The following is a 14,741-nucleotide window of genomic DNA, read 5'->3' as shown; positions in this document are numbered from 1 at the left end:
AAGCTATGGTTTTCCCAGTAGCAACGTATGGCTGTGAGAGCTGGACTATAAGGAAGGCTGAGCGCCGACCGCCGAAGAATTGATGCCTTCAGACTGTGGTGCTGGAGAAGACTCTTTCGAGTCCCCTGGACTGCAAGGAGGTCAAATCAGTCCATCCTAAAGGAAATCAACCCTGGCTTCTCATTGGAAGGACAGATACTGAAGCTGAAGCTCAAATATTTTGGCCACCTAATGCAAAGAGAAAACTCCCTGGAAAAGACCCTGATGCTGGGAAAGATTGAAGGCAAAAGGAGAAGGGGACAGCAGAGGATGAGATGGCTAGATAGCATCACCGATGCAATGAATATGGACGTGAGCACACTCAGGGAGAGAGCGGAGGACAGGAAGGCCTGGCGTGCTATAGTCCATGGGGTCACAAAAAGTCGGACACTACTTAATGACTGAACAACAACATAGAGTAGTGGCTCACACGGCTTCCACATGTATTGAGCACTGGTTCTGGACAATGTGTGAACAGGGGACAGGGTTATATAGTGGCCAAGCAGTAACAAAAGAAGCAATGAGTGCATAGATACATGCTAGCCCCAGATGTTTGGTGCCTGAGGTGAAGGACAACATGACACCCCCCCCCCACCATTTCATGTACAGAAGTCAGCCAGACTGGTACTTCAACACTGGCTCCCTCTAGTCACCAGAGTGCAGCAGAGGAGCTTATGGGGCACAGGGCTGGCTGTGGTACTCATAGAGCACTGTCCTCACTACCTGAGGCAGTCGCCTCACTCTGCCCAATGGCAGGGCTGGCTATGATTCCTGTGTCACTTTCCTCCACTCATTACAGTTTGGAGACAACACGCACACACAGAGATGCTCCACACCTCTTTTTCAACAGGCAAAACTGTTGTTGAGAAAGCAAACTTCAAAATGAAAATGCAGCAGCAGGGGTGGGCTGAGAAAAGAAAGGAAGAAACCAAAGAAAGCGAGCTCTGGAACTGCTCTGATGGCATCACTAATTTGATTATCAGCAATCTTTGAAATCTGCAGAAGGCAATTATTTTGTTGAAAAGGAAGAACTGGAATTTCTACTATAATAATTTCCAATCTGTCTTTCAAAATGAAAAAAGTCTGAAATGGGAGGAAGGCATGGTCTCTTTCATGAACAGATCCATTAACACCCCCCCCCATATCCAGGAAAATATGTTAAAAACTACTTAGCAAGAAAAAACACCCAACCAGTCCCTGTGCCCTGAATCCTGCTGTTTTGTACTTCTCCATGAGCAACCGATAGAAAAACAGTAGTGCTTTGCTTATTTTGATGGGTAGCTCATGCTAGCCCTATTGCCCAGGGTGCGTAACAGTATATGTACAAAAATATCACTCCAGGCCTTTCCTGGTTCCCCATGTGGATGAGAAACATAGGTGCCATTTAGCCATCAGCGTCAAGGAGGGTGTTTCCACAACAATGGAAGGAGAACTGAATGGAGGATTTTTTAAAAAGGAATCAGCTTTGCTGTGCTTTGGTCCATGCAGGGCTCCACGAGCGAGTGCTCCGCACCAGTAAAAATTGTGGCACAGAACATACTTCCAGGTGCTGGTAGGGGTTGGAGTGAACATCATCTAACTGGCAGGGGCTGTTCAACCAATAAGGGAGGCCCCCCCCCCAGGCTCTCCCCTCTTTCTCCTTTCCCCTGAGGCTCCAGATACACCTGCATTTCAGGAACAAGCCTCATTGACTTGTATTTCCCCCACCCCTTTGCCTCTGGCCCCACCCACTACTGGAATGTTGCCCCTGGGAACTTCTCTGAAAAGAAATTTGTCCCTCATGCTGGAAGAGGTTCCCCAGTCCTGCCTTAGCCTAACCTACCCCATAGGGTTGCAGTGCGGATAAAATGTGGGGGAGATGAACAGGTATGCAGCCCTGAGCTCCGTGGAGGAATGCTGGGATACATACGTATTAAACAAATAAAATATGTGCTAGCCACTTTTCTTATGGGCGTCTCAAATCAGCTTTGTTTCTATTTTAGTATGATGCTCAATGACACAGTATATGCTCCATGGATCATGTCTGGGATGCACGTGTACATACACTCTCCACATGGTTGTCGTTTAAAAATACACATGCTCAGGAACCTGCTATTAAAATATTTTTATCATATTTTTAACAGACAAGGAATTCAAATTAGCGCTGTGCCAATTATTACCTCCCCTTCATGGATCATTGCCTTGTTGTGGCGAAGGGGCTTGCGTAACTCAGTGAAGCCATAAGCTATGCCGTGCAGGGCCACCCAAGACGGACAGGTCATGGCAGAGAGTTCTGACAAAATGTGGTCCACTGGAGAAGGAAATGGCAACCCACTCCAGTATTCTTGCCAAGAAAACCCCATGGAACGTATCACAAGGCTAAAAGAGATGACGCCGGAAGATGAGCCCCTCAGGTCGGAAGGTGTCTAATATACTACTGGGGAAGAGCAGAGGGTATTTCCAAGCAGCGCCAGAAAGAGTGAAGCGGCTGGGCCAAAGCCAAAAGGACGCTCAGCTGTGGATGTGTCTGGTGGTGAAAAGAAAATCCGATGCTGTAAAGAACAATATTGTTTAGGAACCTGGAATGTCAGATCAATGAATCAGGGTAAGCTGGAGGTGGTCAAACATGAGATGGCAAGATTGAACATTGACATCTTGGGAATCAGTGAACTAAAATGGACAGGCATAGGCGAATTTAATTCAGGTGACCATCATATCTACTATTGTGGGCAAGAATCCCTTAGAAGAAATGGAGTAGCACTCATAGTCAACAAAAGGGTGGGAAAAGCAGTACTGGGGTACAATCTTAAAAACGATCGAATGATCTCAGTACGAATCCAAGGCAAACCATTCAACATCACAGTAATTCAAGTCTATGCCCCAACCACTGAGGCCGAAGAAGCTGAGGTTGATCGGTTCTATGAAGACATACAACACCTTCTAGAACTAACATCAAAAAAAGATGTCCTCTTCATCATAGGGGATTGGAATGCTAAAGTAGGAAGTCAAGAAATCACTGGGATAACAGGCAGGCATGGCCTTGGTGAACAAAATGAAGCAGGACAAAGGCTAATAGAGTTTTGTTAGGAGAATACGCTGATCATAGCAAGCCCTCTTTTCCAACAGCACAAGAGACGACTCTACACATGGACATCACCAGATGGTCAATATCGAAATCAGATTGATTATGTCCTTTGCAGCCAAAGATGGAGAAGCTCTATACAGTCAGTCAAAACAAGACCTGGAGCTGACTGTGGCTCAGGTCATGAGCTTCTTGTTGCAAAATTCCGGCTTAAATTGAAGAACGTAGGGAAAACCACTAAACCATTCAGGTATGACCTAAATCATATCCCTTATGAATATACAGTGGAGGTGAGGAATAGATTTCAGGGATTAGACCTGATAGACAGAGTGCCGGAGGAACTATGGATGGAGGTCCGGAACATTGTTCAGGAGGCAGCAACGAAATCCATCCCAAAGAAAAAGAAATGCAAGAAAGCCAAGTGGCTGTCTGAGGAGGCTTTACAAGTAGCTGAGGAAAGAAGGGAAGCGAAAAGCAAGGGAGAAAGGGGAAGATATATCCAACTGAATGCAGAGTTCCAGAGAATAGCAAGGAGAGACAAGAAGGCCTTCTTAAATGAACAATGCAAAGAAATCGAGGAAAACAACAGAATGGGAAAGACTAGAGATCTCTTCAAGAAAATCGGAGATCTCAAGGGAACGTTTTGTGCAAAGACTGGCATGATAAAGGACAAAGAAGGCAGGGACCTAACAGATGCAGATGAGATTAAGAAGAGGTGGAAAGAATACACAGAAGAACTATACAGGAAAGATCTGAATGTCCCTGATAGCCATGATAGTGCGGTCACTGAACTTGAGCTGGACATCCTAGAGAGTGAAGTCAAGTGGGCCTTAGCAAGCATTACTAACAACAAAGCTAGTGGAGATGACAGTATTCCAGCTAAGCTATTTAAAATCCTAAAAGATGATGCTGTTAAAGTGCTGCATTCAATATGCCAACAAATTTGGAACACTCAACAGTGGCCGCAAGACTGGAAAAGGTCAGTTTACATTCCAATTCCAAAGAAGGGCAATGCCAAAGAGTGTTCAAACTACCGCACAATTGGGCTCATTTCACATGCCAGCAAGGTGATGCTCAAAATCCTACAAGCTAGGCTTCACCAGTAGGCGAACCGAGAACTACCGGAAGTACAAGCTGGGTTTCGAACAGGCAGAGGAACTAGAGATCAAATCGCCAACATTCGCTGGATCATGGAGAAAGCAAGAGAATTCCAGAAAAGTGTCTATTTCTGCTTCATTGACTACGCTAAAGCCTTTGATTGTGTGGATCACAACAAACTGTGGCAAATTCTTAAAGTGATGGGAGTACCAGACCACCTTACCTGTCTCCTGAGAAACCTGTATGAAGATCAAGAAGCAACAGTAAGAACCAGACATGGAACAACCGAGTGGTTCAAAATTGGGAAAGGAGTACGACAAAGCTGCATATTGTCACCCTGCTTATTTAACTTATATGCAGAGTACATCATGAGAAATGCCGGGTTGGATGAATCAGAGGTGAAAGAGGAGAGTGCAAAAGCTGGTTTGAAACTCAACATTAAAAAAACGAAGATCATGGCATCCGGCCCCATCACTTCCTGGCATATAGAAGGGGAAGAAATGGAAGCAGTGACAGATTTTACTTTCTTGGGCTCCAAGATCACCGCAGATGGTGACTGTAGCCATGAAATTAAAAGAAGCTTGCTCCTTGGGAGGAAAGCTATGGCAAACCTTGACAGCATAGTAAGAAGCAGAGACATCACCTTGCCGACAAAGGTCCACATAATCAAAGCTATGGTTTTCCTAGTAGTAATGTATGGCTGTGAGAGCTGGACTATAAGGAAGGCTGAGCGCCGAAGTATTGATGCTTTCGAACTGTGGTGCTGGAGAAGACTCTTACGAGTCTTCTGGACTGCAAGGAGGTCAAATCAGTCCATCCTAAAGGAAAACAACCCTGAGTGCTCATTGGAAGGACAGATACTGAAACTGAAGCTCAAATATTTTGGCCACCTAATGTGAAGAGAAAACTCTCTGGAAAAGACCCTGATGCTGGGAAAGACTGAAGGCAAAAGGAGAAGGGGACGGCAGAGGATGAGATGGCTAGATAGCATCACCGATGCAATGAATATGAACTTGAGCACACTCCGGGAGAGAGCGCAGGACAGGAAGGCCTGGCGTGCTATGGTCCATGGGGTCACGAAGAGTCGGACACGACTGAACGACTGAACAACAACAAATTATTACCTCCAAATATTTTGGGGAGAGAAGTGCATTTCTGAGGGCTCCCCCTTCCCCAAACCTCATTTTTGGTGTTGTTCACAGCTCTTGGAGCCTTCTTCTGTCATTGCTGCTACTTTTGCACTGTTTCTCTTTTGCTGTCTCATTGCTTGAGCAGTCCCAGGCATCACGTAGTGAGCATGATGGTGTTGCAACGAGCAAACAGATGGAGTTCCAAAATGTATCATAGAATCATAGAACAGTAGGGTTGGAAGGGGCCTACAAGGCCATTGAGTCCAACCTCCTGCTCAATGCAGGAATCCAAGTCAGAGCATCCCTGACAGATGGCTGTCCAGCCTTGTCTTGAACACCTCCAGTGTGGGAGAGCCCACCACCTCCCCAGGTAATTGGTTCCATTGTCATATTGCTCTAACAGTCAGGAAGTTTTTCCTGATGTTCAGCTGGAATCTGGCTTTCTGTCACTTGAGCCCATTATTCCGTGTCCTACACTCTGTGATGATTGAGAAGCGATCCTGGCCTTCCTCTCTGTGACAACCTTTCAAAGACTTGAAGAGCGCTATCATATCTCCCCTCAGCCTTCTCTTCTCAAGGCTAAACATGCACAGTTCTTTCAGTCTCTCCTCATAGGGCTTTGTTTCCAGTCCCCTGATCATCTTTGTTGCCCTCCTCTGAACCCTCTCCAGTTTGTCTGCATCCTTCTTCAAGTGTGGTGCCCAGAACTGGACACAGTACTCCTGATGAGGCCTAACCAGTGCTGAGTTGAGGGGAACTAGTAGTTCGCGGCATTTGAAAGCTATGCTTCTATTGTTGTTGTTGTTGTTGTTCAGTTGTTCAGTCGTGTCTGACTCTTCGTGACCTCATGGACCATAGCATGCCAGGCCTTCCTGTCCTGTGCTCTCTCCTGGAGTCTGCTCAAGTCCATATTCATTGCATCGGTGATGCTATCTGGCCATCTCATCCTCTCCTGTCCCCTTCTCCTTTTGCCTTCAATCCTTCCCAGCATCAGGGTCTTTTCCAGAGAGTTTTCTCTTCGCATTAGATGGCCAAAATATTTGAGCTTCAGCTTCAGTATCTGTCCTTCCAATGAGCAGTCAGGGTTGATTTCCTTTAGGATTGGCTGATTTTACCTCCTTGCAGTCCAGGGGACTCGTAAGAGTCTTCTCCTAGTGATGTCGGAGAATTTCTCCACGAATCTCCGGGAGGCCGAATGCCAACGCATTCGGCGCCCCAAAATTGGTGGAGAAACGGTCCGCCCCCCCCCGGGATGGGACTTACCTCGTGCGAATGTCCCTCGCGGTGGTGGGTCCCGGCAGCGGTTCGGCAGTGGTTCGGTGGCGGCAGCAGCGGCCGGTCTTCTGACCGGCTGCTGCCGCCGCCATTTCCAAGTAAAGTAAAAAAAAAAACATGATAGGCTACGTAAAGATTTACGTAGCCTATCACGGCTAGATTTTCAAAAAACACCGTGATAGGCTACGTAAATCTTTACGTAGCCTATCACGTTTTTTTTTTTACTTTACTTTTTTCTTTCGTGGCCGGAGAGGCGGGGCGCTCTCCCCCGGCCAGAATTTCGGCGGGGAGGGACGGGGTGCCTCCCCACCCACCAAGAATTTCGGGGGGAGAAATGGAGCGCCTCCCCCCCTCAAAAAAAGCTGCAGGACCAGGTAAGGGACTTTCGTCCATCCCTATCTCCAGCACCACAGTTCGAAAGCATCGATTCTTCAGCACTCAGCCTTCCTTTTAGTCCCGCTCTCACAGCCATACGTTGCTACTGGGAAAACCATAGCTTTGATTATATGAACCTTTGTTGGCAAGGTGATGTCTCTGCTTCTTACTATGCTGTCTAGGTTTGCCATAGCTTTCCTCCCAAGGAGCAAGCGTCTTTTAATTTCATGGCTACAGTCACTGTCTGCAGTGATCTTGGAGCCCAAGAAAATAAAATCTGTCACTGCTTCCATTTCTTCCCCTTCTATATGCCAGGAAGTGATGGGGCCAGATGCCATGATTTTAGTTTTTTTAATGTTGAGTTTCAAACCAGCTTTTGCATTCTCCACTTTCACCCTCAACAAGAGGCTCTTTAGATCCTCTTCGCTTTCTGCCGTTAGGGTGGTATGCTTGTATTAATGCAGCCCAAAAGAGCATTTGCCTTTTTTGCAGCCACATCACATTGTTGGCTCATATTCAGCTTGTGATCGACAACCATTCCAAGATCCTTCTCGCTTGTAGTGTTGTTGAGCCACGTATCCCCCATCTTGTAGCTGTGGATTTGGTTTCTTTTTCCTAGGTGCAGAACTTGGCATTGATCCCTATTAAATGTCTTTCTGTTGTTTTCTGCCCAGCGCTCCAGTCTATCCAGATCACTTTGAATTTTGTTTCTGTCTTCCAAAGTTTTAGCTATCCCGCCCAATTTTTTTATCATCTGCAAATTTGATCGGCATTCCCTGCACCTCCTCCTCCAAGTCATTAATACAAATGTTGAAGAGCACTGGGCCCAGGACTGAGCCCTGCGGTACCCCACTCATTACCTCTCCCCAGTTTGAGAAGGTCCCATTGATAAGCACTCTTTGATTCTGATTCTGTAGCCAACTGTGGATCCACATGATCGTTGTTTCATCTAGCCCACTTTGAGCTAGTTTGCTCATCAGGATATCATGGGGCACTTTGTCGAAAGCTTTGCTGAAGTCGAGGTATATGATGTCTACAGCATTCCCACAGTCCACAAGGGAGGTTACTTGATCAAAACATGAGATCAGGTTCATCTGGCAGGACTTGTTTTTGACAAATCCATGTTGGCTTCGAGTAATCATGGCATTGTTTCCAAGGTGCTTATAGATGGATTGCTTTATCATCTGCTCCAGAATTTTCCGAGGGACTGATGTCAGACTGACTGGTCTGTAGTTCCCAGGTTCCTCCTTTTTACCCTTTTTGAAGATAGGGACCACATTAACCCTCCTCCAGTCATCTGGCACTTCCCCCGTCCTCCATGATTTCTCAAGAGAATAGACAGTGGTTCTGAGAGTTCTTCTGCCAGTTCCTTTATTACTCTAGGATGCAGTTCATCTGGCCCTGGAGATTTGAACTCATTCAAAGTAATTCGGTGTTCCTTGACCATATGCCTATCGATCTCAAGCTGCAATCCTGCCCCTTCAGCCTGTACTTCGCCTTTGCCAGGGGGCTCATAGACCCTCTTTTGGGAGAAGACTGAGCCAAAGTAGGAATTGAGCACCTCTGCCTTTTCTTTGTCATCTGTTATCGTTTTGCCATCCTTATTTAATAGCTGAACCACCATTTCTTTCCTCTCCCTTTTACTATGCACATAGCTGAAGAAAGCCTTTTTGTTGCTTTTAGCATCCCTTGCTAACCTCAGCTTGTTCTCAGCTTTAGCCTTCCTGACGCCATCCCTGCAATTCTGTGCTATCTGCCTGTACTCTTCCTTTGTTACTTGGCCTTCTTTCCACTTCCCATATGTGTCCTCCTTTTTTGTTTTCAGGTCATCTCTAATCCTGGCAAACAAAGAGAGTTAAAGTGGGGACAGTGTTTCTTGGCAGGGCCACCTAGGTAATCCTAGCCAAATCAGGAGTACGTTTCCTCTCATATAAGCGAGCAAAGGCAGACTCAGCTGTCTGAGGAAGGGTCAACAACATCACATTGCAGTAGCAGCCTACTCATAGCTCTCTCTCTCTGTCTCTCTCTCTCTCTCGACTTCTCAGTGATTACCAACACCCCAGTTATCTCAGGGGATCATTCTGGAGGGGGTGGAGATCATGCTGAAGAAGCAACCCCCAGCCATTCAGTTGCTCTTTTGACCTCTCTGCCATACCTCCATTAAAAAATGGTTGAAAAGCTGCCAACAACACACCAATTAAAGCACCTCTCTTGGCATGAACCGACCCATAAGCTATGTTCAGCCTCTAAGGATCTCCTCCAGGTGCCTCCTCTGAGGGAGGCTCGGAGCGTGGCAACAAGGGAGAGGGCCTTCTTGGTGGTGGCCCCCCAACTGTGGAATGATGCCCCTGACAAGGTCAGTCTGGCACCAGTATTGTTATCTTTTCAGCACCAGCTTAAAACTTCCCTCTTCTCTGAGGCATTTGGCAGCGTATAGTAATTTTTTAATCAGGTCCTGGATTGTCTTTGGCTGATCGTTTCAAAATTGTTTTTAGATATAGGTAGGGATGTTTGAGGAATCCATTGGGGTGGGTCTAAGCCAACATTAGAAAGGAGAGCATGAGAGGTTGTTGCACCAGTGGCAGAAATGTTTCCTCCTTTTGCGGAACTGCGTTGCAGAACAGCCGTAATTTGCAAAACAATGCAGTTCCACAAAAGGGGGAAAAATTCCCAGATTTGGGGAACAACCCCCCAGTTTGGCTTGCAAAGGCAAGTCACAACGGGGGCATCTCGGGAGTCCGTCAAGCCCCCAAAGGGCCAGATTCCAGAGCAACTGACATCCCTAGATATATGTTGTCTCTCTGTGTGTGATATCTGTTTATATGTTCTTATGTAGGTGGTTTTGCACTTTGTATAATGTATTTTTAATGGTTTTTTTATTTTTGTGGACCACCCAGAGAGCTTCAGCCATGGGGAGGTATAGACACAAAAAACAAAACACAAAATAAATGAAACGCAATGAAATGAAATAAATTGCCAAAAGGGACGAGAAAATTTTCATGTCTCCACAGTTTTGGTCCAGCTGTATTACAAGATTCACACGTGCACAGTTCAGATATGACATACAGCACAAATATTTTGTATGATCACCAAATTCAAAGAAGGATCTCATTTGAAACCACCCTCAGACTTGGTGTGTACAAGTGGGGTCTCCAGTATGATGCCCATGGGTACCAATGTGCCCCCGCAGACACCCCTCTTGGCACCTGCCAGGCTTCCCGCCCCTCCTAAGTTTTTATTTTTATTCTTAAGATTTTTTAAATTTATTTTCTATTGGGTGGCTGGCATGCTGCTAAGCAAAGGGCTGCCCTCCAGCACCATATTTATTTGAGTTGAAAAGAGTGGCATTGGGTTTTGGTCCTCAGACCATACCTCTGCCATGTACTTTGGTCCTTAGGCAAGTTACTTTTCTCTTAGTCCCACCAGTTTGCATTCTGGGAAATTAGTGTTTTGTGACCAGTTGTGCCTACACTGGAATCCATTTGTGAGAATACTCATGATGCTCTCAAAATTCCCAATGTGCCCACCAAGCCAAAAAGGTTGGGGACCCCTAGCCTACATCTTCCATTTCTTTCTAGTATGTACCATCTTCATGCCCCATGTTTTCCATCCAGCAAGGGTGAGAACCAACCAATCTCAAGTGGGCTATTATGTCCTAGGGCAAGAATGAGCCCTCTCTTGGCATCTCTCAGCTAGGCAACTGGCCCTGCATGTGTGACATCATTATTGTCCATCCAGACCTAGCCAACCTGGTTCTGCCTGATTGGTTCTTTTACTTCTGAAATGTCAATCAGATCATCAGTGGTTGTGGTGGCCACTGGCCACTTTTCCCAGGATATGAGTCAAAAGGGGTCCAATTTTGGGTTGCTGTTTCTGCTTACCCCTGCTCTTAATATCAAAAATACATTAGAAAAATAAATAGCAGTAACAGCCAGGATACATTTTGGAACTACATTTCAGAGCAGAAGGGATGAAGAATAAATGTTAAAAACCATCCTAAAAATAGTAATACACAATCGTTCTAAGCTTTCCAAATATATTTCCGGAAAACAATGCATCAGGCAAAATATGGAGTTGAAAATAGGACACAGTCTGATTCTAGCTTTAATTCTTTAAAAAGTTTAATCAATCAATACTCAACTAAAGAGATTAAGTGCAGGCGAAACAATTAACTGTTGGCATTAAATGAACTTGGACAACTTCCATATTAAAGTTAGGCACTAATTAAGAACCTTACAACCCAGTCTTTCTTGATGAGGAGACACTTCCAGATCACAGAGATGGGAGAATCAGAATTCTTGTCCATACATCTATGAAGATGGCAGAAAGCATCTGGGAGGTAATTTATGTGATATCTGATATGTAGACCTGGGAAGCAGGATCCTTCTCCAAATTTTTGTTGCCTTTTTGCCCTGCTATATATTTAGATCCTTTAGGGCAAGGGTGGGGAACTTTCTGGCTTGACTACCTCACTGTCCTGCTGAGAAAGAACACACTGGCCAGAGGTCTGAACTGATTACTTGTAGAGAACTTTTGAAATTAACCCAACAGCTGCATGTTTTAGGGAAGCCATCCCTTAATCTATGGTATGGACACACTTGGAATACCGTGTAGCCTTCGGGACACCACACCTAAAAATAAAAGTATTGTAGAGTTGGAAAAAGTGCAGAATAGGGCAACTAAAATGATCAAGGGGCTGGAGCATCTCCCCTATGAGGGAAGATTACAACAGCTGGGATTGTTTAGCTTGGAAAAAAAGGCGAGGGGTAAAGGAAGACATGATAGAGGTGTACAAAATTATGCATGGTGTGGAGAAGGTGGATAATGAGGTATTTTTCTTCCTCTCTCAAAATACTAGAACCCAGGGTCATCCCTTGAAGCTAATTGGTGGGAGATTCAGCCAGGACAAATAAAAGGAAGTATTTCTTCATACAGCGCATAGTTAAACTCTGGAATTTGCTACCTCAAGATGTAGTGATGGCCACCAACTTGGATGGCTTTAAAAGGGGGTTGGACAAATTCCTGGAGGAGAAGGCTACCAATGTCTATTAGTCCTGATGGCTATGTGCTGCCTCCAGTACCAGAGGCAGTACGCCTATGTATACCAGTTGCTGGGGAACAGGGGCAGGAGGGTGCTGTTGTACTTGTGTCCTGCTTATGGGTTCCTGGTCAACAACTGGTGGCCACTGTGTGAACAGAATGCTGGACTAGATGGACCCTTGGTCTGAGCCACCATGGCTCTTCTTATGTTCTTATATCCCCAACCTGGTGACCTCCAAATGTGTTGGACTGCAACTCCCATCATTCCCAATGAGCATGGCCAATGGGAGTTGCAGTCCAATACATATGGAGAGCATTAGGTTGGGGAAGGGTGCTTTAGGCCTTTCAACAGTTCACAGGTGAAAAATTAGGAACAGTACTTGAAATACCCCAATTCTCATGCTGGCATGGATCAGGAGCTGGATCCTCCACCATCAGAGGAGGGGTCCACTGACACCAACAGTGGGGAAGACTAGATGCAGAAACCATCCCCAGAAAGAGATCCAGAAGTCACTGCCTCAGCAAAGACTGCCATGGGAGGGGTGGCTACCAGGAAGAGGGCCTTTTCTGCTGTGGCACCCTGGCTGTGGAATGAGCTCCCTAGAGAGGTTTGCCTGGCACCTACATTGTACTCCTTCCAGCACCAGGTGAAGACCTTTTCATTCTCCCAGTATTTTAGCATTTCAACTTCCTAGTCTTTTAGCTCTGGTGTTTTAAATCTGTATTTTAAATCTCTGCATTGCTGCTAGGTTTTATTCTGGTTGTACTGTTAAACTGTGGTTTTAAGCTTTCATATTGTATATTGTTTTATGCTGTGCTTTGTGGTTTTAGCTTTTATGAACCGCCCAGAGAGCTTCAGCTATTGGGCAGTATAGCAATAAACAAACAAACAAACAAACAAACAAACACAAAACACTTTTTTTTCTGAATGTAATTGCAAATTTGAGAATTCCTGATCATTTCTATAAAAATAATAATAAGTGCTCCTACTTGCATTCACATTCAGGATTGTGAAGGGGATGTGCTTGCATGATTTTCAAACAGAAACAAAGTTCTCATACATTGCTAGTGAGAAGAGCCCAGCTTTGTTCCCTGGGTGACCCAATAAATAAATGCACACATACCGGCAAGGGCTGATGGCTTGGAAACCTTTGCAGGCTCATCAAATGTCATTTTGGGCACAATAAAATGGCAGTCAAGCAGGTCAGGATCATCATGGCTGGCTATTTCCAAACGTAGACATGAACATTTGCTAATGGCTTCTCTTTCGTTTTGTCTTTTGCAGTTAATGTTTGGTTTTGAAACTGCTTTCAAGTGCTCATCAAGGTCTTCTGCATAATTTAAAAACCACATGGAATTATGTCGTCTTCAAGCTGTGAGCTGGACTTTGGCTGACTCTCAGAACAGGGAGTGAATTTAGCCACCACCGAGAGCACCCATCTTTTAGGAACAATCTCTCAGATGTGAAGCGTATCAGCCTGCTTTTAAGTTTTCCTCCTTTTACCCAATGTTTTCTTTACAGGACGAGGGGCTTCTTTCATTTTGATCTCCATATAATGAGAAGGTGGGAGCAACTTTGCCCTAGCTGAGCCTAACTAGATCTGCTTGTTCTAACCTTACAAACCTGCCTTTTAAAGTGATAGGGCAGAAGATGCTAGATTGGGGTGGGGCAGTAAGATGTTTCCTTGTTATCTGCATCAAAGCCCTGATTACAAAACAGCAGAGGAGGAGTGGTGGTGGTGGTGATGGAGCTCACACTGATGTAGCTCCTGAAGGGTGAAAAGAGAACTTATAAATAAAACCAAAACAACTTCACAACACGTTCTTTCCACATTTTTCCACCATACATGGAAGACTTCGCCCACATACCTCAGGCTGAATATGATAAAAGGAACGCAAAGTTATGAGGCACTGAAAATATTTCCACAGTCTATAAAAGGCTAGGCATAGTTAAATCCATGTTATACAGCATTGCCCATTTAATAGATAACAATACAAGAATGAATCCCAGGTACTGTACATGCCACACCACCACCACCAGCTGCAGAATCAGCAGAGGTGCGACAAGGTCCTGTCTTATGAAAATACAGATGCGCATTCATAGGCCTCTTCCATGCAAACAGGTTCCCTGATTGGCTAGGATTCTCATCTGTGTGGAGGAAGCCTACACATACATCTGTACGTATGTAGGGCGTATCACATTTCCACCAAACACACAGCCAGTGGGAAGCATGGCCAGTGGGCACATGGACACTTGAAGGTGTGGGCAGCAGGCCTGTTCCCACTGCTCCCTTGCACATTTAAGAAATACATGAGGGAGGTCATTTGAGCACCCCCTATGAAAACATGCAATCTGTGTTCCAGGCAACTGTGCATTTTCAAGTCCATCCTTCCTAGGCAAATAAGGGGAGACATGATAGAGGTGTACAAAAGTATGCGTAGTGTGGAGAAAATGGATAGGGAGACATTTTCTCCCTCTTTTATAATGCTAGAACCCAATGGAGTCATCACATGAAGATGATTGGTGGGAGATTCAGGACAGAAAGGAAGGACTTCTTCACACAGCAGGTAGTTAAATTATGGAATTCACTTCCATAAGACGTAGCGATGGCCGCAAATGTGGATGGCTTTAAAAGGGGATTAGACGAATTCATGGAGGAGAAGGCTACCAATGGCTACCGGTCCTGATGGCTCTATGGCACCTCCAGTATCAGAGGCAGTAT

This window comes from Heloderma suspectum, chromosome 4 (assembly GCF_057233095.1).
Source record: "Heloderma suspectum isolate Gila_16-S chromosome 4, 16-S_ref, whole genome shotgun sequence".
Taxonomy (NCBI): domain Eukaryota; kingdom Metazoa; phylum Chordata; class Lepidosauria; order Squamata; family Helodermatidae; genus Heloderma; species Heloderma suspectum.
This window is presented reverse-complemented; position numbering follows the sequence as displayed.